This window comes from Talpa europaea (assembly GCF_964194135.1).
Source record: "Talpa europaea genome assembly, chromosome: 11".
NCBI classification, from domain to species: Eukaryota; Metazoa; Chordata; class Mammalia; order Eulipotyphla; family Talpidae; genus Talpa; species Talpa europaea.
Genome location: NC_140078.1, coordinates 51,387,949 through 51,413,879, shown reverse-complemented (window position 1 = coordinate 51,413,879; position 25,931 = coordinate 51,387,949). Strand labels below are relative to the sequence as shown.

The following is a 25,931-nucleotide window of genomic DNA, read 5'->3' as shown; positions in this document are numbered from 1 at the left end:
GAGGGCCTCTCTGGTGGCACAAGGGGTTAAGCACTGCACTATGAAGCAATCCGCAGCCTCTGCAGCATGAGTCCGATCCCCGGCTGGCCAGAGGGCAAGCCACATGGTGAAGCAGACCTCTCCTGTCTCACCCGCTGCTCCCCTCAGCAGTGTATTTCAATCAGTTTGCCTGTTCTGTTCCCCACTCTGTCTCTGGTAAATCCTCTCTCCCCCCCACCCCCCACATCTCTGGCCTGTACCCCAGCTCTCGTATGCATAATTTTTTTTTTAAAGACATATTTGAAAATTTGACCAGAACCACTTCTTTAGACCACAAAACTCTCCTTTGTATACCAAGTTCAGAAGAGTAAGTCTTGGTGTAAGAAGTTGGAGGACAGGGAACAGAATGACCCAAAGCTAGACTCTGGCACCAGAAATGGGTTTCAGGTAAATAGAGATATTACCCCCTCACCTTTCTGGGTAGTAGGTAGGACATGAACTATTATGATCAGTTTTACCATTTGTGTCCCCAGGCAAATATTGTTATCTGTGTTTCATGATGTGGAACAGCTTAGGAAGCATTGCTTTAAATAGATGAAATAGACTACTTTGTAAGACTCTCCTAGGTAACATTTTAACTAAGTACAGAATGTAGGAACCAGCATGGGAAGACTTGGGGGAAGAATGTTCCAGAGGAGTAATAAACAAATATAAGGCCTTATATTTGGGAAAGCATTAGTGTGTGTCTTTGGGATGGATAGAGGGGGGCAGTAAGTATAGCTGGAGCCCAGTGACCTGGACAAAGATCCAACTCTCCACAGAGGGCAAGACCCCATAATATCTGGTTCCTGACCCAGTTCACCCCTTGTTTTGCCTCTCAGAAAAGTAATTCTGGAGATATGTTCTTCTGCGCGTATGCTATTACCTAACACACCCAGTAGCTACCTGTAATCAAATATACTATTATTTCTGGAGATGGTTTTCACTATATAAAAAAAAAATGGCAGACAGAATAATCTGCCAAGAGCTGTCTTAAAAGGTACCCCCCAAAAACCTTTAAGAACTGATATTGAGTTAGAATCCATATGAAAATAAAGCTGAATGAATGAAGTCACACACAAGAGTATGTACTACATTCTCTCAGTTATTCAAAGTTCTAACACACACAAAACCAATGGGTGGTTACAGAAGTCTGGATAGAAGTCATAGGGTGGAACCTGGTACACAAAGGGGCTTCTGCAGAGTTCCTCTAAGGCTCCAGTTCTTGATTTGAAAATTACACAGGGTCTTCCCTGGTGGCGCAGGTGGTTGACTGCAGTGCTGTGAAGCTGTGTGCAGCCTCTGCAGTGCCTGTTCGATCCCCACCGGCCTGAGAGCAGACCTCTCCTGTCTCACCTGCTGCTCCCCTCAGCAGTGTATTTCGTCAGTCTGCCTGTTCTGTTCCCCACTCTGTCTCTGGGGAATCCTCTCACCCTTCCATGCATCTGGCCTATACCCTGACTCTTATATAAATAAATCTCAAAAAGAAAAGAAAAGAAAAGAAAAGAAAATTACACAGCTGTTTCACTTTATCAGAATTAATTTTTTATATACTTAGGAATGTGTACATACTTCAAAAAATAAATAAATAAATAAAAACAGCAACAAATTGAGTCCTGGAAAGGCAGTCTCAGGCTCATGAGTTCTGGAGAAGGGGATGGAGTCAGACGAGGAATATGTTCCGAGTACAGACAGGTTAACAGAAACAGCCCCAAATTTCTCTGGACAAACTATCTGGATTTTTAATACAACATTCTTCATCTAAATCTTACCCATTCACTGCCCGTCAGTGCGCTACTCCACACAGAAGTCCCCTGTGGACGTGCACAGCTCATTGCCAATGAGGCTATTCCTGAGGCACTGGGTCAAGTGCTGTCTTTGGGTCATTTCCAATAACAATTTTAAAGGCATTTCCGCCAGGACCTTTGATCTACAGATTAACTTTAGTACTTTCTGAATTAACTATAAAATAAAAATTTCTATTTTTCCTTTGAATGCTATTTCTGAGCTTCTAATACTTCATCTTCTCTATTAAAAACCCCAAAACAAGCCACCAGGAATCTTTATAACATTTACAGGAATATTTTACTTCAAGTGAGTTCTTTTCTCTAATTAGTGTGCTACAGAGTAAATCTTACTTTCTCAAAACAGATAAAAATGAGAATAAAGGTTTATAAAATCCCATTTTATATTTTCAATTCCAATTAAAATTTAAACAGTTTCCCTCTACCCTCCCAAATACCATTTCCTGGGGACAGGGGTGGGAAGAAATCTAGATCAAAATTTTGAGTGCTCGTTCTTTATCATCATCATCATGATCATTGTAAGGGAACTGGCTAAGATAAACTCTTTTTTGGTTGATTCCAGTGGCTTGTATCACTTTTATTTTTTACAACACAGATCTCTGTGAAAAGACAGTTGACTTGGACATTATGATCAGACTTCAAATAAATTCTGAAATTCAAAGCTCTCTTTATCTAAAAAGCTCTATCCATGTGCCTTCTGATACACGCATATATAAAGATAATAAAGACTCAAAGTAAACATTTCTAATGTTTATGATAAAATGTTAAATTAATCAACTCTGTTTTCATTATTTACATTTCCTAAGCACAGAAAGAACTACTCTTCAAACTTAGGGGGACTTTACATATTGTCCCTTCGGGAGTTATGCCATTAGATTGTCATTTAATTTCACCAGCCAGAGATTATCTCTGGCTAATTCACTTCTAAATAAATCCTCTATTTCCTTAAAATTTCTACAGAAATCCCTATATTGTACTGCAAGTCAACAATGCGTTATTGGAAACCCTTGAACCTAAATGAGTTTCAAATTTTTGTTTTGCCTCTCAGAAAAGTAATTCTGGAGATATGCTCTCCTATGCATATGCTCTTACCTAACTCCCCCAGAAGCTACCTGTAATCAAATACACTAATATTTCTGCGGCAAAATGTATGGTTAGTCATGCCAAGTGGGATTAGTAAAGGCTGTAAATAGCCTCAGGTCACCAAATAAGTTCAGGCCAGTCAGGTTTTGCTGCCAATTGCCCTGAAAATGTTTTTACTTTCAGAACTTCTGGATTTCAGGCTTGTTGACCCGGTCCAGAGCATTTACGCTGAGCTGCAGCTTTTCAGTTTAAATGCCTAAGGTCCAAGGTCTGTGTTTTGACAAGTATTTGTTGCTCACCTACTAAGTGTCAGGCTTGGCAAATATAATGGAAACAAAGCAGAATATCTGATCTGAAAATCAGATCATCTCACCCTGTTGCAGCAGAGAACAAGCAACAGGGTGAGAACACAACAGAGAACACAACAGGAAAGGCAAGGAAGGAACATAGAGGAAGGTCAGCATGAGCACCAGGCACATTTGACTCAGGGCACTGGAGGAGAGTCGAGTCTCCTCCCACACAGAATTCCATGCAAAAACCCTTCTCTCTAGGGCTGGAAGCCCGCCAAAGACCTAATTCTGCCCAGACTGACCACTTTCAATGCTTTCCTTGAAATTTCAATGATCAAATTCTTTGCAGAAAGAAACACATGTATCTTTTTTCCTGCTCCTACTATGCTGGTCCCTACACTAATGTTTAGTCTGTCTATACAGTGCAGACAATTCTCAAAGATTCCATACTTAGAAATTCACCTGTTCACTAAAATTTATTTGTAACTTCAAAATTAATACCACTTTGTGCTTTCACGGTCATTCATGGACACACACAGAACAGTGAAAACTTTCAGTCACCCAACGTGTATGCTCCCATCTGAGTCTAACAAGGTGACACTCTGCCTTCTCTTTTCAAATCTCATTATAAACAAGTGTCCTTTTCACTTGTTTCACTTGTGTCCAGTGAGTGTCACATTTTTTGTTTTGGGGGACTTTTGGTGGATAATTTCTCTGTTTAAAACATGCCCGTATTTAGGTTTTCTAAATTCCTGCTATAAGTGAGACCATCCGGTATTTTTCTTTTTCTTTCTGGCTTATTTCTCTGAGCATGATCCCTTCCAGATCCATCCACGTTGCTGCAAATTGCATGAGTTATCTTTTTTGATTGCTGAGTAATATTCCATTGTGTATATGAACCACATCTTCTTGAATAAGGGACCAGGAAAAAACCTAATTATAATAAAGTAAAAATCGAAATCAACAAGTAACTGTAAACCAGAAACACACTGGGGGGTGGGGGGCGGGGAGGGAGTAGGATCAAAACAAGGGGGGGTGGGAATTGTATGGGGACTATAACCAAGATGAAAATGCATACATTGTGCAAAAATGAAAAATGATGTTAAAAAATGTATATAAAAAAATGCCCAGTTTTTTTTTTTTTCACATCTTGCAAGATGGTGGTTGAGAAAGCTAAGAAGGCAGCAACTAAAGAAATCTGAAGCCCAGGAGGCCGATGCTGGTGGCAAGGTTAAGACCAAGGCCAAACCTCTAAGAAGGGGAAACCCTGCTGCAGCTGAAACCGTGTCCTAGGCAGAGGACTTGGCAGCTATTCCCCACCTGCTATGTATTCCAGGAAGCCCATGTACAAGAGGAAGTACTCAGCAGCTAAATCCAGGGTTGAAAAGAAAGAAAAGGTTCTTGCTGTCATGACAAGACCAGCTGGTGGTGACAAGAATTGAAGTACCCAAGTGGTTAAAGTTCACAATATGTCTAGATACTGTCCAACTGCTGATGCACTTCAAAAGCTGTCAGCGCCACAGCAAAAAACCAACAAAAAACACACACTTCAGTCAGCAAGTGAGAAAACTGAGAGCTGCCATCACTCCAGGGACCATTCTGCTCATCCTCACTGGTGCCACAGAGGCAAGAGGGTAGTTTTCCTGAAGCCATGGGGCAGTGGCTTCTTACCTGTGACTGGACTTCTGTCCCTCAATCAAGTTCCCCTGTGTAAGGATACACCAGAAACTTGTCATTGCCACCTCCACCAAAATTGCTATCAGTGGTGTGAAGATTCCAAAGTACCTCACTGGTACTTCAAGAAGCAGCAGTTACATAAGCCCCAACACCAGGAAGGTGAGATCTTTGACAGAAAAGGAGAAGCACGAGATCAAAGAGCAGTACATGGTTGATCAGAAAGCTGTGGCCTCAAAAATTCTGCCCTGAATCAAAGCTGTTCCTCAGCTCCAAGGCTACCTCCACCCTGTGTTTGCTCTCACGAAAGGAATTTACCCTCAGAACTGGTGTTCTAACTTTCCTACAAAGAATCTAATTAATGATCTTTAATGAATAAATAAATGAAATATTCCCCAAGTTTAGCGCTGAATTGCCATCTAGTCTTCCTATGTGTATAAGGATTGAACTCCTGGATTGTGTCTTATGGAGAAAATATATGTGTCAGATAAGCCGCGTTCAGGTAATGTTAATGAACTAAGGTTTCTTTAAACAGAAATACACATAAAATGAGGGTGTGGATTGGGTAGTTGATGAAAATGCCATGAGCAGAGACTACCAGGAACTTACCTCTGTGTTTCCCTTCTAGGAGCAAGAGCCGAGTTTGCTAACTGTGTCTGCAGCAACTTTATAGAACACAACTTCTGAAATAGTAAGAAACCACTGTAATTCAGTAATGGCCATAAGACCACAGAGGGCCAGCCATTTCAGGGTTAGAGTAGTGGGGAGAAAAGAGGCAGGCAGAATTTCCAATAGAAAGGGTAATCTAAACTGAAACTTTCTTCAAGTCTACGAGGAACTGTCCAGTAGAAAGTGGGAAGGTTTTAGTGATGTGGGAACCATGAAATCACAGCATAAGGTCAACACCATTAGGTACATGGCTACCCTCTGGGACTGCAAGACAGACTGACAGCATCTATTTCAGATGTGGCGGGAAGGGGAGATGCACATAGGATTCTCTATTTACAGACACAACTATTAGAATAGAAATTCCAAAATGTCCAGGCCGTGGGTCCTTCTTTTTCTTTTATCCCCATTAAATCTTCCAGGCAGTAATGTTTACACAAAGCACGGTGGTCTTCAGAGTGACACCAGTGCTGCCGGCTCACCACACTGCACTTGAACAGACTTATGCTAACCACGATTCAGGCACCGAAAAAGGACCAGTTTGGCCCCAGACTCAGCACACGCACAGGCACAACCACCTCTCACACACAGGGAATCAACGCGAAAGTTCACTTAGGCTTGCAGTATTCAGTGACTGCCTTCGGAAGCCTTGGACTTGAAAGTCGACCTGATAACAGAGCTGACAAGTGCTCACTGATAAGAGAATCAGAAGTGGGAAAGACAGATTTTCTTAATACTAGCTATGCTCTTTCAAAAACTATTTGAACTAAAATGAAAGGCATTTGTCTAAGCGATTTTAAAATGACAGTCCCTAGATTATCCAAGGGGAAATAAAATTTTTTTAGTAAAGGCAAATGAGGTCAATAACTAGTATTTCTCCTTAATAAAGCCTTGCTACTTAAAGGGTAACCTCTGGACCAGGAGCAGTAGCATCACTCCAGAACTTGTTAGAATTGTAGAAGTTCAGACCCGCAGACTTCTGAATCAAAGCCTGCCTTTTAACAAGCTGCCCAGGGATTTGTGCATACGATGAAGTTTCAAAAACACTGTTCTAGCCAGCACTGTGACTGTGTGCCAGTGGTAATTACTATGACCACACACTTCTTCAACTCTCAATATTGCTGACTCTCGATCTAATCAAACACATAAGGTGGAAGGGGCATGGAGTGAGGTGCGGAGGTGAGCTTCTCTCCTCCCGGCAGCGCTTGAAGGGGCAAGCAGTTCACCCATCTGTAACACAGTCTGGTTCTGCCCAGCCCTGTCTCATCCAGACACATACCTCTACCAGCATTCGCACACCACGGGCACCAGGTGAGTAGTGCAGGGAGCCCCACTATAATGGTCCCTTGGCTCAAGAGCTCTCTAAGCCTTGGCTTCTCTTCCGGGCCAGCTTGATCCCAAGACTTAGTCTCAGAAACACTTTATCTTCTGACCCTATCTCTGCAAAGCTGGGGTTTTATACATTAGCTGCTTTCTGATGCAAAATCTTCAAATTTTATGGGGACCCCCTCCTGAGGTCAGTGTCCAGATACTTACCATCTGGACTGGTAAGTACTGGTAAGATACTCTTACCATCTCTGTCCATTTAGATCCCGAACCCTCACCTGTCTCCTCAGCCCCTACTCCCGACTGGAACAATGTAGCATTGCATTTTCCAATCTTTCAATAAATATTTACTGAAGGCACTCATGTGTGTATTGTCCCAACAATATAAGCAAAAATTCCTGTGCTTGTGGAGCTCATACTTTCCATAGGAAAAGACAGATATTGAAGAAAAAATATATAACGTGTGAGTGAGTATATGACCTAGGGGGGAAAAAAACAGCAGAAAGGCAGCCTGGGGAGCTAGGATAGCAGGCATGCAATTTATTATTAGTGTTTAGGGAAGGTCTCCCAGAAAGGGGACACACACTGGGCCTCCCTTGGTGGCACAGGCAGTTGAGCACAGCGCTGTGAAGCTGTCCGCAGCCTCTGCAGCGCCGGTTTGATCCCAGCCGGCCGGAGGGCGAGAGTCCCACATGGAGCGGCAGACCTCTCCTGTCATGCCTGCTGCTCCCCTCAGCAGTGTATTTCGTCAGTCTGCCTGTTCTGTTCCACACGCTGTCTCTGGTGAATCCTCTCACCCTCCCACGTATCTGGCCTGTACGCCGGATCTTGTATAAATAAATAAATAAATCTTTAAAGAAAAGAAAGGGGACACACACTGAGTGGCCTGAACTGTGGGACTTAGAGCTTTATTCTTGCCTTTTTCTTATTCCATTTTTTTCTGGCTTGAACTTCTAGTCCAGTAATTTCATTTCCTGCTCCCAGTCCTAAAAGCCATCAGTTCCTACAAGGTTATCTCTAGTCTCCAGATCATGTATCCCTGTCTAGAAAACCACTCCTTGTATCTGTCCCCGGTGTGTGAAAAATGGCAATGGGTCATCTTGTTTCAAAAAGGGAAGTCGCAGAGTTTTAGGAAAAGAGAAAAAAATCACGCCAAGCCAGAATCACTTGTTATAAATACAAGACAGACAAAGCTCTTTGAGGGTTCCAGAATGCATCATTTTCCAACCACCTTATCTCTTCTAAGAAACTGATTGTCAAAGAAGTCATTGGAAGACCTAGCACTCAGCCACCAAGGAAAACAAGGAGGGAAGATTTTTTTCCATCTATTTTTCACTTCTATATCTACAATCTCTGATGAGTTTGTTTTATATTATTCTTTAGTTTTATGAATCACAATATATTGGCAATGAACTACAGTCTAATAAAGAAAACCATTGCTTCAATTTTTGCATTTGTGTGTCTCTTTGGTTTCTAGTTTGTTTGTTTTGGTGACACTGAAACCTAGTAAGAGTTCTTGGAAGAGAGGCTGCAGGTGTTCAATCTCAGTGTTAACACGTAAGAGCAAAAGTGAACATGGTCATTATACTCTGCAGAATTCTAAGTCAATCTCCTTGGTCTTTCTATGTAGATCAAAATCAATCTATCTATCTACCTACCTACCTACCTACCTACCTACCTACCTATCATCAATCTTCTATTTTCTTCCCTACCACCATTCCTTATATCCCTCCCTCTTAACCTCAGAAACCTCAGTTCAATGAGGTTCTCAATGCCAGCTAGATTATAGTTATTTTGCTTTACCAGTTCATCTGCTTTGTGTCCTTGTATTACTCCTGTATATGGAATCATCCAATATTTATCTTTTTGGAGGACATCAATATTTATCAATATTTATCTTTTTGGAGGATGTCACTTAGGAAAATCCCTCAAGTTCCTTCCACTTTGCCATAAATCGTAGCTGCATTTCATCTGGAATAAAAATTTTGAGACATCCCAGCCCCTGGTATGGGTTGGAGAGGGGCATTAAAGGCACAATTCTTTAAGGACTGAGTAAGGCACTTTGTCAAGTCTAAACTGAAAGGTCCATGCAGCAGGCCGGAATGCAAAAGCCTACCCTGAAGCCCACCTGGGGGGTAGGAATGTGGATACCTGCCTGGAGGACTCAGGCAATGAGCCTCCCCCCTTCCCCTAAGAGTCTCGTCTCAGACAAAGAACCTATACCTGCCCTACAAACTTTTCCCGCTGTAGGAGCCCAACTACCCACCTGACCTCTCCTCGCCCTATAAAACCCTGCTTCCGCCTAACAACGTGCGCGACTCCACTGACCCCCGCCTTGGGTCTGTGAGGTCCGCCCGGGCGCAATAAACTTTCCCTTCCTTTGAGATATGTAGCCTGGCTCTCCTTTTCTTTACCACGCCGAACCTTTCATCTACCATCTCAGATTAGAAGAAATCTGGTAATTGGATACACAGCCTTGTCCAGTGGAGCTTTATATTACAATGAAAATTACATCATAGTGAAAACATTCTGTATCTGGGCTATCAAATACAGTAGCCACTAGCCAAAAGCCACGTGGACACCGAGTACTTGAAATGTTGTTAGCATGACAGAGGAATTTTACATTTTATTTAATTCAATAACAATAGCCATTTGTGGCTATGAATCCAAAATTCACAAATTCATTCACAGATCTAATCTAAAGCCCTCTCTTCTGTGACAAAGACGAAGTCTACACAGAGTTAAGACACAAGGCTTACTTGAGGCATAACCTAAAGTACTTTACCCCAGATACCTCAGTCTGGAGGTTTTTCAAATTACTTTTATATGCATGAGCCCATCTGATCCTTTCCTCAGTCACATGCTTACCACATGTGACTTTTCTATATTTCACCAATACTCAGAGGTAAACATTCACCTAGGGCCAGAGGGTTATCCTTTAATTGCCAGAAATTCTGGCATTCAGGCCCACTATGTGTTTACACGGAAGCAGCGACCCATCTGGATAATCAGAGAGTTTATTAATGACATAAAACAAGATGCTTGAAGATGACATTCACCAAAAGAACCTCTGAAGAACCTCCTATGTCATGGGATCCAGTCCTCAACAAATATTTTACACAAATTAAAGTTTCCTAGGACGGTTTTATCAGGTTGAACATTACAATTTATTCTGTAGTTTAAGGTAGTGACCATAACTCTTGAAAATAAAGACTCAACCTGTTTGTTGGACATCTCTTTAAAATGCTAGGATTGCCTTATCATCAGGATGCACACATAAAAACTTCTATAATTAGAACTGAAAAATTGCCAAAAGATCCAATCAGAGTAAATTACTACCTATGAAAATTACCGATTACTAAAAATAAGAATGAAAATGTGGCTCAAAGATATTATTTGACTAAATATAGGAACACACAGGACAACTTAAACTTCCAGCTAGTTGGCTGTGAGAATCAAACCTGTTGGCTGAACAGCATTTCACGTTCCCTCGACAAGAAATGGATGCAAAGGTCTAATTAGAGCTCCATTCAAACGATGTTATCAAGTGCTTCCCACATCGAGGTGACAGACAGAAACACTTTTCTCCTTTCATTCCTTGTCAGGGCATCTGGATAGACTTTTTTTTTTTTTTTTTTTTCTCAGAGCCACCTCACTCCACAGAGACAACCCAGTCTCTGGATGAGCAATTTACAAAAAACTAAAGCCGGCTGGGGGGTGGAGGGGTAGCATGGAGAATGGCTTTGATCTCAGCTGCAGTTCCCACCTGCTTACAAAGGCAGCACAACCACACAGCCCTTCAATCCCTGGCTCCAAACACAAGAAATCAGCAGAGATAAGCTCGCAGGGAAAACATTACACAACTGCTGACCCTGCTGCAGGCAGAGGAGAGCTGCCACACTTGGCTTTGATTTTCTGGAGCCAGAGCCTGAGGGGAGAGTCAGTTTGACTTTCTTCTTTCCCAGTGCTCCCCAAGGCAAGGTGCATTCAGATGGAGCCCCGAGGAATACCAAGTGCAGAAGAAAGGGAAAGAAATAAATAAACAAAACAAGAACAGAGGCAAGGCAAGACCACGCAGAGAGCTGCCGTCAGCAGCCAGGAAGTAAGATCACATCCCTAGTTAAAAGCAGCTGGGTTTTACCAGTTTGTGCTAAAACACACAGAGTTTGAGTGCTGGCTGTGATCTCTGCCCTGCGGTTGCCTTGCTCAGCAAGGCACATAAGCATGTGCCACAAGTTTTCCTTGTGCATTTTCTGTCCCCACTGTTAATATGTGTCCAAAGAAGAAAACACAGGGGCTGGGCCTGTCCGGAAATGGACACAGAGCATTGCAAGAGCACCTCTTCTCTGACAACCAGACTAATCTCGGCTTAATATTTGCTTGTTTGCACTCCTCAATAGTAATTCATAGTTGCCTTAAAAACAGGGTCCAAGATGAGCCCCTAGGTTGGGTGATGTGGGCCTCCTCAGTCTTTTTTCTCCTAAGCATTCTAAAGGCCTGCTGCTGCTGCCCAAATTGATTCCACTATAATGTGGTCACTGCTACTAATCCAGGTGTCACACGTATTGAGTGCCTGATCATTGCTGGGCATATAGCAAGTCCTTGCAAAGGAACAGTATGTGACTCCTGTCTGCAAGGACCTTGTGGTTCAGCAGGCAGGAATAAAGTACCAGGTCCTCTCACCTAATATCAGAGGCCATTAGGCCAAGCTCACAAACTCCATGCCCTCACACATCATGCAGATGGAGTTAGTGGGGCTAATGGGGGCCTGTGGCAAAATGAAAGCACTTGCCCTGCATAATTGAGACAGCTGGTCTCCACTCTAGCCAACTGTTAACTATTTGGGGATGTGGGCCCAGCAACAACCAGAATTTCCACTATTTCAAGAGCAGCTATAAATCTAGACTTTACATAAAATCTTCTAATGTTTAAGTGTTGACAACCAATTCAAAGTTTTAAAAAACTCATTGAGAATCAAATGTGGCCCCAGCACCACCACACTAGCTGGCAACTCTTACATTCTGCAGAATTAGTCCAATCTCCTAATTCTCTAACATATCATATATACTCCAACACATACTATTACCCAAGAGTGACCCAATTATCACTGTTCCCACACTCAGCACCATCGTTTTAACTAGTGGAATTTGCCTCAAGTTGTGTCCCAGCCAAATAAAACCCCCTTCCTTCGGATGGAGGTTAAAAGTAGAAAAGTTGGAAAGGAGACACAAGACCAGAAACCTGGCTTATGCAAAGCCAGGAGCTGGAGATGGGGGTAGAAGTGATTAAACATATTGTTAAGCCACCTATCAAAATGAAAATTCTTGGGGGTCAACTTCTAGAGCAAATATCAGAAGGCTAGATCAGAGGTGAGAATATGGAGATTGAGGACCACCACAGACTCTCTCATCCTTGTCAAATTCTCCAGCGTTATTTGAAATTAACAAAAGTTAACAACTCCACAAAGGAATGAGCCCCTCCCAAAGAGAAAAAGACGGTATCAGGGCAATTTCTGCACTGGCAGTTCTCCCTCTGCAGAGCAGCAGCCTTTTTGCTGGCCTGTGACCTGGACCACATCCGTGCTTCTCTTCATGGACCTTCTCCATTTGTTAAGAAGCAGAGGCAGCTCTCCCCCCTAAACTGCCCGCCTGTGACTATGCAGGCCTCTCTTTTAGCAAACCTGTCCCTTTGGGGGGAAGCTCTTTCTGTCTGCTTGTGTCTATGCAAGTGTCCTTTTTCCTTCTCTCCTGTCTTCATAATAAAACTGCCTTTTGGTATCCCCAAATCTCTGTCTCGTGAGAAACTGGCCTGGGAAATTCGCCGCATGCTGCTGAAAGGGGAGCTCTGATGAAACTTTTCCCAGCGTTAACCCAAGGACCCCGCTCTCCAAACTCAACATCTCCAAAAACGATGTCACTTCTATGCCTGGTCAGAGCCCACTCATCTTTAGCCCTCCCTTCTAGACCCCTAATTTCACTAAGTCTTGTAGGTTACTCCAAGTTCCCCTTTCTTGGAATCATCTTTCTTATGTGTGTGTTATCAGCAACGAGGCAGGGGTTTATTCTGTACTCCTTTAATTCTGCCATCTGAATAGCTTGTCTCTTCAACCAGACTAAATGCTCAATAAGAGAATCCACACTGGATCTTCATCAATAGAGCATGCTATGTTTATGGGGATATCACATGCTCCTGAAGAAGACAGGAGACTGACTAACCACAGCAAGATGGATAGAGCAAGATGCTCTGAAGATAAACAATCCTGGGTTACTTCATCTTTCTTGGCCTTAGTTTCCATATTTGCAACCTGGGGCTGTAAAAAATGTGGACCAAATCCAAATTTATATGGAATCTATGAGATTAAGACAGATGATAAATGTTAAGCACTTACAGCACAATGCCTAGCATGCAGTAGGTCATTATTATGGACTGCCTGATTTATTAAGTGTTATTATTAAACAAGCATTGAATCAATGGGACTTTGTTACTGGCAAACCATTTATTGACTGTTTAGTGTTAACATGCTTTAAACATATTGCACGGGTTAGCACATCTAATTTTATCAATTCTTATTTTATGTATAAGCTGAAACCCATAGGGTTTAAATGACTTGTCCAAGTTCATACATACAGACAGAGATCTGAAGGCAGATAACGGGTTCTTGTAGGCTATAGTTATAGAGTACCAGAACTCTACATTTATAATGAGAGGGACAATTTTCTGACCTCAACCTCCTTTGGTTTTGTAGGGCATAGCTTAAGATGATAATATGATCAGGGATTGGCTTGGGTTAGATTATGATCTCAAAAGTCACAAGAAGGAGTCTGTTTCTCTGTCAGTTTAATCAAAGGTTGTTAATCTGTTCAATAAACTGAGAATGATGGGGAAAAGAGAGAAATGCCCAGGAAGAACCATAAAATTATACCTGTTATTAGGGAAAGCAAAAACTGTAACATAGATTAATACTAAAAGAAAATACATTTTGCTGATCACTGGGAAAAAAAAAAAAACCTGGTGAGGGCATCAGCATAGTGTTTCTAACCTCTGGACATTCATAAAGAAGACAAGAAGGAGGCCAATGTATCTTGCCTAACATTCAAAAATGTGAAGAATGAAAATGAACTCAAAATTCATGAACTATAAGCAGTGAACAGATGAATGGTGCTCCCCAGGGGCTAGCATGGGTTCATGAAAACTGGATGACACCTCTTAGAATGGTTTAAGCCTGGGAGCCCTGTCCAAAATTGTGCCTGGGTTTTACCAAGGCATATGGCCATCTCCTGTGGCCTTTTTATGGGCAAAGTACAGAGAATGAGGTGCATAATTATAAAGGAGAGTGGACTCACATTTGACCTCATAGGTGAAGTTGATTTCAGTCTGAAGAAAGGAATCTAGTAGAAGAGAGTGCAACGTTTTGATAATCAGAAATTCCTCACTCAGCATTTTATTCATTATCTTTGATGAAAATTTTCTACCTTGATTCTTTGTGCATTTGCATCCTCAAGATCACTGATTTGATCTTCCATTTGGTTTGTTCTTCTTTCATAGCGCTCTCCAGAATTTTTTATCTCCTCTGTTGGATCTTTTTACAACCTGCAACTCCATTATCTTCTTATTCAAAGCTTCAATTTCAATCCTCTGTTCACTGGTTTTGTTTCCCAGGACATTCATTTGCTTTTCTGAATTCCTTTATATATCTTTTACCTGCTTTTCTGTGTGAATGCTTCAGTGAACACCAACCAGGAACCAGAATCCCCCAGACCCACTGGCAAGACCCTCCAGCCCAACACAGGGTATGGAGCAAGCCCCAGTGAAGCACCTGGCATGCACCAGCACCCCCTAGATACAAAGGTAAAACACCCAGCCCAGCACAGAGGGCAGAGTCACACGCAGTGGGAACCCCACCCATAAAAGTACATCCTCAAAAGCAAAGAATGGGGAGACAGAAAAACACAAAAACAAGTGGCCACATGAGTACTCAGAGGAAACTATACCACAGAAGGAGAAACACATCTCCAGAACCCAGTTACAAAGGCACAGAAAATCTATTCTCCCTATCAGATACATAATGCAAACTTGCCATAATAATGAAATTTGAAAAACACAGAAAAGCAGATAAAAGATATAAAAGAGAATTCAGAAAAGCAAATGCGTGTCCTGAAAAGAAAATCAATAAACAGTAGTTGAAATTGAAAGCTTTAAATAAGAAAATCATGGAGTTGCAGGATGTTAAAATATCAACTGATGAGATAAAAAATTATGGAGAACACTATTAAAGTAGAATAAACCAAATGGAAAATCAAATGCGTGATCTTGAGGATGCAAATGCACAAAGAATCAAGGTAGAAAGAAAAGAGAAACCAAATAAAAAGAATGAACATTTCAAGAACTATCCAACTCTAAATTCCTAGGAAAAGATAACATAAGAATAATGGGTATCTCAGAGGAGGAAGCAATGAAGATGGGAACAGGGAACTAACTTACAGAAATAATGGAGTAAAACTCCCCAAACTTAAAGAGAAGGAACTAGATATACAAATTTATGAAGGTAAAGAATACTAGGATACTAAAACAAAATGAGACCTATACCAAGACATACAGAAGTAAAATTTCAAGAGTTCAAGACAAAAAAAGAACATTGAAAATGGTGAGAGGGAACAAGCAGGAAACCAATGAAGAACGCTGATCAGGCTAACATTGGACTTTTCTGAAGAAACACTGTGAGCAAGGAGAGAATGGAATAACAATCGAAAAACTCAAAGATAAAAATTGCTATCCAGGGTCTTCATGGTGGCACAGGGGTTAAAGTCGCAGTGCTTCAAGCTATTGCCAGTCACTGTGGCATGAGTTCTATCCCGGACCAGGGAGCCAACCCACATGGCACAGCACACCTCTCCTGTCTCACTCGCTGCTCCCCTCTGCAGTGTATTTCAGTAGATCTGCCTGTTCTGCTCCCCACTCTGTCTCTGGTGAATCATCTCAACCGCCCCGCCCCCCCCACCTCTGGCCTACAACCCAGTTCTTGCATGCATAAATAAATAAAAACAATTTTTTTAAAAAAAACCCAAAATTGCTATCAAAAATACTCTATCCTACAAGGCTCTCTTTCAGCTACAAAGGAGATATAAAGGCCTTCTCAGATTAACAAAAACTGAAGGAATTCGCAAAAACTAGACCCCCCTCTCCAAGAAATATTAAAAGGAATTCTCATAGCTAAACCAAAAGAAGGAAGATGCACAAAGAAGTGAACAAGGAAATAGAACCACAAAATTAAGGACAAAATGGCAACAAGAGACATTCATATACCAATAATCGCTCAGAATGTAAATGAACTGAACTCACCAATTAAAAGACACAGAGACTCTGTTGGGTCAGGAAACAGAGTTCAATCTTTTTCTGTCTCCTGGAGACCCACCTAAGCACCAAAGATAAGCATAGACTCAAAGTAAAGGGTAGGAAAACAATCCTACAAATGAATGGGGTCTAAAGTAAGTCAGAGACATCCATATATACATCAGATAAAACATATTTCCAGTTAATAAAAAGTAGTAAGAGACAGGGATGGACACTGTAAAATGACTAAGGCAACACTACATCAGGAAGTCCTAAAACCCATCAACTTATACTCACCAAAGGAGCAACAAAACATTTGGTTACTACCACAAACTCAAAACAATCACCGGGGAAAACACTTTTGTGGTAGGGGACTTCAACACCCCACTGTCACCAATGGTCAGATCGTCAAAAAAAGAAAGTCAGAGCATAATAGGAGTATGATGAACTAGTATATGCTAGCAAGTTCAATAATCTAGGACAGACAAATTCTTAGAATTATACAATCATCCAAGACTGAATAAGGAAGAAACAGAAAATCTGAACAGACCAATCAAAAGCAAGAAAAATGAAACAGTAATCAAAACTCTCCCCAAAAACAAAAGTCTAGGACCACATGGCTTCACAGTGAAGAAAACCACAGACCAATATCCCTAATGAACACAGATGCAAAATTCCTCAACAAAATCTCAGCAAACCAAATTCAACAATGCATTTAAAAGATAATACACCATGACCAAGTAGGATTTATACCAGGGATACAAAGATAGTTCAACATTTGAAAATCAATCAACATAATTCACCTGATCAACAAAAAGATAAAAACTGTAGGATGACATCAACAGATGCAGGAAAGGATTTGGTAAGATTCAACACCCTGGGGCCTCCGTGGTGGTGCAAGGTGTTGAGGGGTGGCACTGGAGGCTGTCTGTAGTCACTGCAGCACAAGTTCGATCCCCAGCCAGGAGGTGACCCACATGGCACAGCAGACCTCTCCCGACTCGCCTGCTGCTCCCCTCAGCAGTGTATTTCAGTCAATCCACCTGTTCTGTTTCCCACTTTGTCTCTGGTGAATCCTCTCACCCCCTGCACCTCTGGCCTGTATCCCAGTTCTTGTATGTATAAATAAATGTAAAAAAAAACAAGATTCAACATCCATTTATGATGAAAACCCTTGAAAAAATGGGGATAAATGGAATACATCCTAATATAATAAAAGCCATATATGACAAACCCACAGCTAATATTATTCTCAATGGTGAAAAACCAAAAGCCTTTCTTCTAATATCTGCTACAAGACAAGGATGTCCACCCTCACACTGCTATTCAACACCGTATTGGGAGTCCTAGCTAGAGAGATTAGGCAAGAGAAAGATAAAAGAGGAATCCTAATTGGAAAGAAGTAGCAAAACTATCATTTGCAGACAACGTGATAATGTACATAGAGAACCCTAAATACTCCATGACAAATCTAATTGAAACGATAAACCACTTCAGCAAGTGGCAGGTTATAAAATCAATATTCAAAAATCAACTGTCTTCCTATATAAAAGCAATGGGCTGGAAGAGGAAGAAACGAAGAAAAGTATTCCACTTACAATCACATCAATCAAATAAATAAATAAATAGGAGTAAAACTAACAAAGGTGGAAAGGACCTATAAAAGAAAACTATATGGCATTGTTAAAAAAAAAAAAAATAGAAGACAGCACAAAGAATGGAAAGGTAGTCCCTGTTCATGATTTGGAATTATCAACACAGTCAATGTGGCCAACCTACCCAAAGCAATACAGATTCAATGGAATCCCAATAAAAATTTCAATGGCATTCTTCAAAGAAATGGAACATATATTAGCGAAATTCATCTGGAACCCAGAAGGAGCATGAATACCAAACCAATCCTGACATAAGAGAGGAAGAATGGTTGCATCATATCCCCAGACTTCAAACTACACTGTAAAGTCATAATAATGAAAACACCATGGTACTAGAACAAAAACCAAACACACAGACCAATGGAACAGAATGAAAAGCCCAGAAGTAAACCCACACCTATATGGACAGTTAATCTATGACAAACGAGCCAAGAATATACAATGAAACAAGGAAAGCCCCCCTCTGGAATAAATGTGTTGAGAAAGCTGCACAGCCATATGCAAAAGAATGAAACTAGATTACTACCTAATACCATACACAAAAATCACTCAAAATATATGAAATACTTGGATGTAAGACCTAAAACCATAAAATATATAGAAGAAAATATAAGTAAAACAGTTAATGACATAAACTCCATTGATGTCTTTGCTGATTCCTCTCCAGCATCAAGGAAAACAAACATGAATATAAACACTACAACAAACTAATAGTCTTCTGCACAGTAAAAGAAACCACAACTAAAACTGACACTCCACCGAATGGAAGAAAACATTTGCACACCACATACATTTGGCAAGGGGAAGATATCTAAGATCTACAAAGAGCTTCAACAAATCAATAAAAAGAAAAGAAATAACCCAAACAAAAAATGGGTAGAAAAGCTAAAGAGACACTTCACCAAAGAGGACATACGGAAGAAAAACAGGCAGATGAAAAAATGTACATCATCACTTATCATCAGGAAAATGCAAAGCAAAACCACAATGAAATACCACCCCACACCAATTTGAATGGCCCATATGAAAAAGATCAGAAACAACTGGTGCTAGGAAGGGTATGGAGAAAAAAGGAACCCTCTTACACTGTTGGTGGGAATGTACACTGGTCCAGCCCCCATGAAAAACAGTATGGAAATTTCTCAAAAGTCTAAAAATGAATCTGTTATATGATCCTATGTATCTACTTCTATGTGTCTACCTGAAGAATACAAAAACCTTAATTTGAAAAAAAAAATTACATTCCCATGTTTATTGCAACATGAATTATAATTCATGTGCCAAAGTGCCAAATGCCCAATGTGCCAATGTGCCTAAGTGCCAAAAACCAGATAAGTAGATCAAGAAGATATCATATATACCTATAAACACACACAATGGAATACTATTCAGCAATTAATAAAAGATAAACTCATGTCATTTGAGGCAACATGGATGGAGTTGGAATGTACTATGCTAAGTGAACTAAGTCAGAAAGAGAAAGACAAATACCAGATGTCACTTATTTAAGTGTCACTTAAATATGGAATATAGAGAAAACAAGCAAAGGGTCATATAAAGTGAAATTTGAAAACTAATCCTGAGAGTTGACCATTTAAAACTGAGGCATCTATAAGGAACAACAAAAGCACCAAGAGAGGTGAATTATGGCATGCTGTAGTGGTGGGTGTGCTATAGTAACTACACCTAAAGGGGGAAAGCCTACACTTCCAAAATACTAACACAAGGTACGCCAGTGTTACTTTAATAAAAAATGTAAATAAAAAGGTAGGCAATTTAGAAAAAGAAAACATAGAATGTATTTTCTAATTCCTTAAGAGCAAATACGTTATCTAATTCCCCTTTAGTTCCCCAGTGCTTCACCTGGTGTTTGGCATACATGGTGTGCTCAAAAACTGGATGATATTTCAAGAGTAAAGTTTACAACAGTACTCTATGGACCAAAAGATCAGGAAATAGGCAAGATGCCAGTTTCTAGCTCCAAAAAGATTAAAACAGGTGGATGAGATAAACCCAATCGTACAAAGTAAAACTAACAGGGACAAATACAAAGTTCTTAAACAATTACTACAGAAGAGAAATTACAGTTAAGCAACAAAATCTTAAACAAAATATTTAAGAGTCTGGCTAATGGCAAACTAAGATTAAGTAGTATATTGAGGTTTCCAATGATAAGGAGATGAGCATCTCTGATACATTAACACAGTACTGTTTGCAAAAAGCAAAAGCAACAGCTTCTCTACTTTCTGGCCAAACTTGGAGAATACTTTAAAAGAGCGTTGAAAAAAAAAAAAAAGATTTCGGGGAGGAGGGCAGAGAGGTACTGACAGAGTAAAATGTGCCTAAAAAGAGATGAGGAAGGGCAAAGAATTGAAACTATTAGATCTATGAGAACAATTAAAAAGCTAGAGGATCCATCTAACAGTGGATCTGTTAGAAGGATACAGTAGCAATTCTTTGGAGAGTTATAGATAGTATTATTATTCCATATGAATTCATTATTCCATATGAATTATTCCATATGAATTCAGAATTAAAGCTACTATGAAGAAAGCAAATTTCAGTCCAATTTAAAGAAAATTTTTAAACAATCCAAGGTGCTCCAGAGTAGAATGGTTTCCCTCATTTTAGTGAGTTTCAGGCACTGCAGTCATTCATGCTAAAATTAAGCAATCACATAGTGGCGACAGTGCAGAGGGAACTGATTCACAAAATAAAAGGCTTGAAAAGGAGATGATCTCACCAGACATTTCAATTCTATGGCTAATTGAACCACAAAGGATTATCACCCAGAAAAGTGATATTGGTGTTAGCATCAAGTCCTACAAAAGAGGATGTTGTTAAGGTCACTATAGAAAGCTTTAGGCAAAATGTAACCTTTCTAGCATGGAAAATGGAATGCACAAAGGCAATGAAAAGCTAAAGTTTATGGCAAATTTGGGAAATGCAGAGGACATCTGTTTGGCAAGAAAGAGGGAAGAAGATTCAGAGGGTCTTGAACCCAGGTCAGCTAATTACGCTTTTAGCCTGTTAGGGAATCATTAACTTCAGGATAGCCATGATCAAACATATCAGAATGATTAATTTGGCATTATTGTAGGAAAAAGCAAGAGCAGGAGTCAGGTTCTGGTGGCAGGGGAATCAGAAAAACACTCTGGCAGAAAATGAGAGAACATAGGCTGAATTAAAAAAGAGAAGCAATAAAACCAAAAAGAGGAATTTAACTGGAAAAGACTGCATAGTAAGAATTTAAAGGAGCTGGTGATTGATCCAGGGTTGCATGAAGAGTCAAAGAGAGAAACACGTGAATCAGGAGACCAGACATATCAACTTGCATAACAAGACCAAAAACCCCAAATAGCTGAAGTCACGACTGCTTCCCAAATTACCGATTCATCGCAACTTTACATCATTGATCAGAATATATTTTTTCAAATACACAAATTACAAGGTTTTGTAATTATCTCTGAATTTGAAATCAGTCATCAAAAGTATATTGAAGTCGTGTTATCAAAAACTAATTCCTCCAAAGACAGAAGACACACCAGGTAAATACTAAAAAGAATATTGGGACCTTCATATTAATATCAGACAAAATAGACTAAAGCAAAAAAACCTTAGCCTAACAAAGTCACTACATAATAAACATTTTTTCTTGTGTTACAGATTAAATTGTGTGTACCTACTAGAATACTAACTTCCATTTTTTTGAATGTGACCTAATTTAGAACTAGGATCTTTGCAGAAGTAATCAAGCTAAAATTAGGTCATTAGAGTGAACACAAATACAGTATAACAAGTGTCTTGAAAAAAAGGGGTGGAGGGGAAGGGTGCCATTTGAAGATAAAGGCAGAGATACTTCCACAAACCAAGGAATGACAAAGATTATCTGGAAATCACCAGAAGCTGAGGGAAATTCCTCCTCACATATCAGAAGAAACCAACCCTATAAACACCTTAATGTGAAACTTTCAGCCTATAAAATTATAATACAATTAAATTTCTGTTGTTTAAGTCACTCAGTTTATGGTATTTTTTTTTACAAAGATTTATTTATTTATTTATACAAGCACTGGGTACAGTCAGAAGCATGGGAAGGTGAGAGAATTCACCAGAGCCAGGGCGGGGAGCAGAACAGGCAGACAGACGAAGTACACTGCTAAGGGGAGCAGTGGGCGCAGCAGGAGAGGTCTGCGAGCCATGTGGGACCCTCGCCAGTGGCCGGGGATCGAACCAGCGCTGCAGAGGCTGTGGGCAGCTTTGCAGCCCAGCGCTCAACCGCTACGCCACCAGGGAGGCCCAGTTTATGGTATTTTGTTAACTGCAACTCTAGCAAACTAATACAAAATGGAGAATGTTGGTCAAAATTTAAAGAGAATGTTCTGTTTTTGTTTTTTGGGTTTTTTTGATGGGACCCTCGCCGGCAGCCAGGGAATGAACCGGCACTGCAGAGGCTGTGGGCAGCCTCGCAGCCCAGAGCTCAACCACTGCGCCACTAGGAGAGGCCCCTGTTTTATTTTTTTTAACGTGTTTACAAAAACTTAGGCATTATTCTTTAGATATTCTCTACTTTGACAACTCTTAAACTTTTTGAATTTCTTTATTCTCTTAAACACTGTAGGCCCCAAGTGTTTTCATTTATATGACTTAATTCTATTGATATTTAACATATTCAAAATTGGAACTGAGAAATTTTAAGTGTGCATATTTAATTAATTCAAAAATAACAACACCGTACCCATTATACTTTAACATAAATTATTTTTATGTAACAAATCAAAAACAATTTAGGTAGAACCATGGCAGTGTATTATATTACAATATCATACCTCAGGGAGCCTCCAGAAAACCCCATTATATACTTGTGAGAAAATGCAAGTGAAAAAAGAAAAAAGCAGTATTAGTACTATTATGTAAATGATTTTATCTCATGGACCTCACTTTTTTTAAAGATTTATTTTTATTTATTTATGAATACAAGAACTGGGGTGTAGGCCAGAGATGCCAGGGATGAGAAGATTCACCAGAGACAGAGTGGGGAACAAATCAGGCAGATCTACTGAAATACACTGCTGAGGGGAGGAGTGGGCAAGACAGTTAAGGTCTTCTGTACCATGTGGGTCAGCTCCCTGGCCGAGGATCAAACTTGGGCCACAGTGGCTGGCACTAGCTTGATAGTGCTGAGACTTAACCCCTTGTGCGATCAGGAAGGCCCACGTTTTAAAACTTGCTGATCTGAAATTCAGCACCTTCAGTGTTAGTGTTGGATTCTTCTGTGTGCTAATAAAGCCCCTATATAAATATTAAAAAACAAACAAACAAAAAACAACTGCTTCCAAGAGAAACTCCGAATAGTCCTATAACAAATGGAAAATCTGAATGAATAGTGAAAAGTTTTCTCGCAAAGAGTGAAGATGGATTTTTTGTGGATTTTACTTAAGATTCAAGAAAGAGAGCATTTCAATCTTACATGAACTATTTCAGAGAACAAAAAAGGCAATACTGCCCAAACTTATTTTATCAGGTTGGCATAATCTTGATAACAAATCTAGAAAAAGACAGGTACAAGAGAGGGAAATGTTAAGCCTCTCTCTCTCTCTCTCTCTCTCTCTCTCTCTCTCTCTCTCTCTCTCTTCAGCAAGCTAAACCCAGCATACATTTAAGTAATATATCATAATCAAGATTATCCACAGGAATTCAAGGTCTAACTTCACAATTTACATTAACAGATTAAAGGAGAAAGACTTTAAGATCAACTCAAAAGATGAGGAAAAATACACAATAAAATTCAACAACCACTTGGGAACAAAAACTCTTTGTAAACTATGAATGAATGGAAGGGTATCTCTTAATTTGATAAAAGCGATCTACGAAACTCTGCAGCAAATACTATATTTGATGGTGTACTGATGAAAGCATTTTCTTGCAGATAAAGAACAACACAGGGAAGCACATTACCACCACACTATTCAGCATTTTAGTGAGGATCTAGCCAGTACAATAAGATGAAGAAGGAAATTAAATAAAGAATATAAATATTGGAAAAGAAAAAAACAAAGACTCTTATTTTCATTGCAATTCCCTATATAGAAAACCACAGAGATTCCCTACATAGTTAATAAAGTTTGGCAAGGTGCTTGGATACAAAGTAAATCACATTTTCATATACCTCGAAAATTATCATTTGCAATAGCAATAGCTACACAAAATATAAGGCAATCTATAAAAAAATGTACAAAGCCTTTATGGAAAATATTGTAAACTTTTATGGAAAGACATTAAAGAAATCTGAGAGTCATGCCACGTTACTGGAAAGCAATTGTATTTTAGTCTCCTCAAGCTTATTAACAGACTCAAAGCAATTCCAACCAAAATACTTTTCATGCAACTTGACAAGCTGATATAAAGCTAAAATAATTAAGAAAGTATGGTACTGGCACATGATAGACAAGCAAGTGAGTGGAACTGAATAGACCAACCTAGAAACAGATTCATGCATATATGTAAACTTGATGTTTGACAGAGTGAAAGGTACAGGCTTCAGGGGAAAGAATGAACTATTTAATAAATGGAGCTGGAATAAGACCATTAATATAAAAAAATGAAACTCGATACCTTATCTCATAAAATATACAAAAATCAGTTCCAGGTGGACAAAAGACTTGGATGTTAAAAACAAAAGTGTAAGAATTTTAGATGATACTATATGAGAATATCTCTACAATGCCCAAATCAAAATAACTTTCTTAAACAAGAAACAAAAAGTACACCCATGCATTCATGATAAATTCTACAACACTAAAATTAAAAACTTCTGTTTATGAAGACACTACAAGGAGACTGAAAAGTAATCTAAAAACAGGGAGGAAAAAGTCTGTAACCTATTTAACCAATAAAGGACTATCCAGATTACCAGAAGGATACTAAAAAGAAAAAAGAAAAACATACTTTTAGACAACAGATACAAACATCATAGAAGAGGGAACACAAATGTCTCCTACATATATGAAACAATGCTTAGTTTCATCAGTTATCAAGAAAATACAAACTATAGGGGCCTCCCTGGTTGCGCAAGGAGTTAAGACACAACCTATGAAGCTATCTGCAGCCACTAACTGCAGCATGAGTTCGATCCCTGGCCAGCCAGGGAGAAACCCACATGGCGCAGCAGACCTCTCCTGACTCGCTCGCTGCTCCCCTCAGCAGTGTACTTCGGTTGATCTGCCTGTTCTGTTCCCCACTCTGTCTCTGGTGACTCCTCTCACCACCCACTCCCATGCCTCTGGCCTGTATCCCAGCTCTTGTTTGCATAAATAAATAAATCTTTAAAAAAAATACAAATTATAGAAGAAAAATTTTTATACCCTGTAGGGTAAATGGTTTTTAGGCTTTTCTGCACTCCCACCATTAGGACTGCCCTGCCTGATGGGTACATTTTTGTTACATTTTTGTAAGCTGTTCTGTTTACTTCTGTGGGCCATGGAAGGAGTATTGAGATATCTGCCAAGAGAAGCAGAGGAAGGAGACAGAAGCAAAAGATGCAGAAGAGAAAAGGAGAGAGAGTAGCCAGAGAAGCCCAGAGTGAAGACTTGCCTGCTGGCCTCCTGGCCCCCCAGAACCCCTGCCTGCCGTGTACCTGGTTGTTGCACTGCATGTAAAAGCTCAATAAAAGCCTGAGAAAGCCACTGAGGGCTCGAGGACTCTGCTTTACCTGTTTCGACTGCTCAGATTGTTAGGGGGAAAAGGATGTCCTAAAGCAAATTCCATACAGGCTTTGTGGACTCCACCCCCACCCCAGGCCAAAGCCAAAGACACTGGAAACTCCAAATCCCATCACCACCAAAGGGAAGGTAGCTGGGACCTGAGGGTGGGGTTAAGCAGCCAGGTGGATATAAAAGGCAGACATGTGGGCTTTGGGGGATCCCCATTTTGGCTATCGGCCAGCTTGCAGCATCCGGCCAGCTCTGAGAGAGACTTTGGGTTTTTAGGTCGTCAGATCGGGTAGGACGCATTAAAGACTTTATTTTCCTATTTTCTCCCTGAGTTGTACATTTTCCTTATTTCCTTTTCCCTTGTAAATAAAC

At 40.1% G+C, this 25,931-nt stretch overlaps 1 protein-coding gene and 1 pseudogene across 2 annotated transcripts in view; one reads left to right on the top strand and one right to left on the bottom strand.

Moving 5' to 3' along the window:
• Positions 1 to 25,931, bottom strand: part of SHQ1 (SHQ1, H/ACA ribonucleoprotein assembly factor) — a gene marked incomplete at both ends in the record, with an annotated part of 129,488 nt that overhangs the window by 7,797 nt on the left and 95,760 nt on the right. The window lies entirely within an intron of this gene.
• Positions 4,477 to 5,242, top strand: LOC311179355 (large ribosomal subunit protein eL6-like; annotated as a pseudogene). The gene has a single exon. The product of its transcript is annotated as a large ribosomal subunit protein eL6-like (transcript).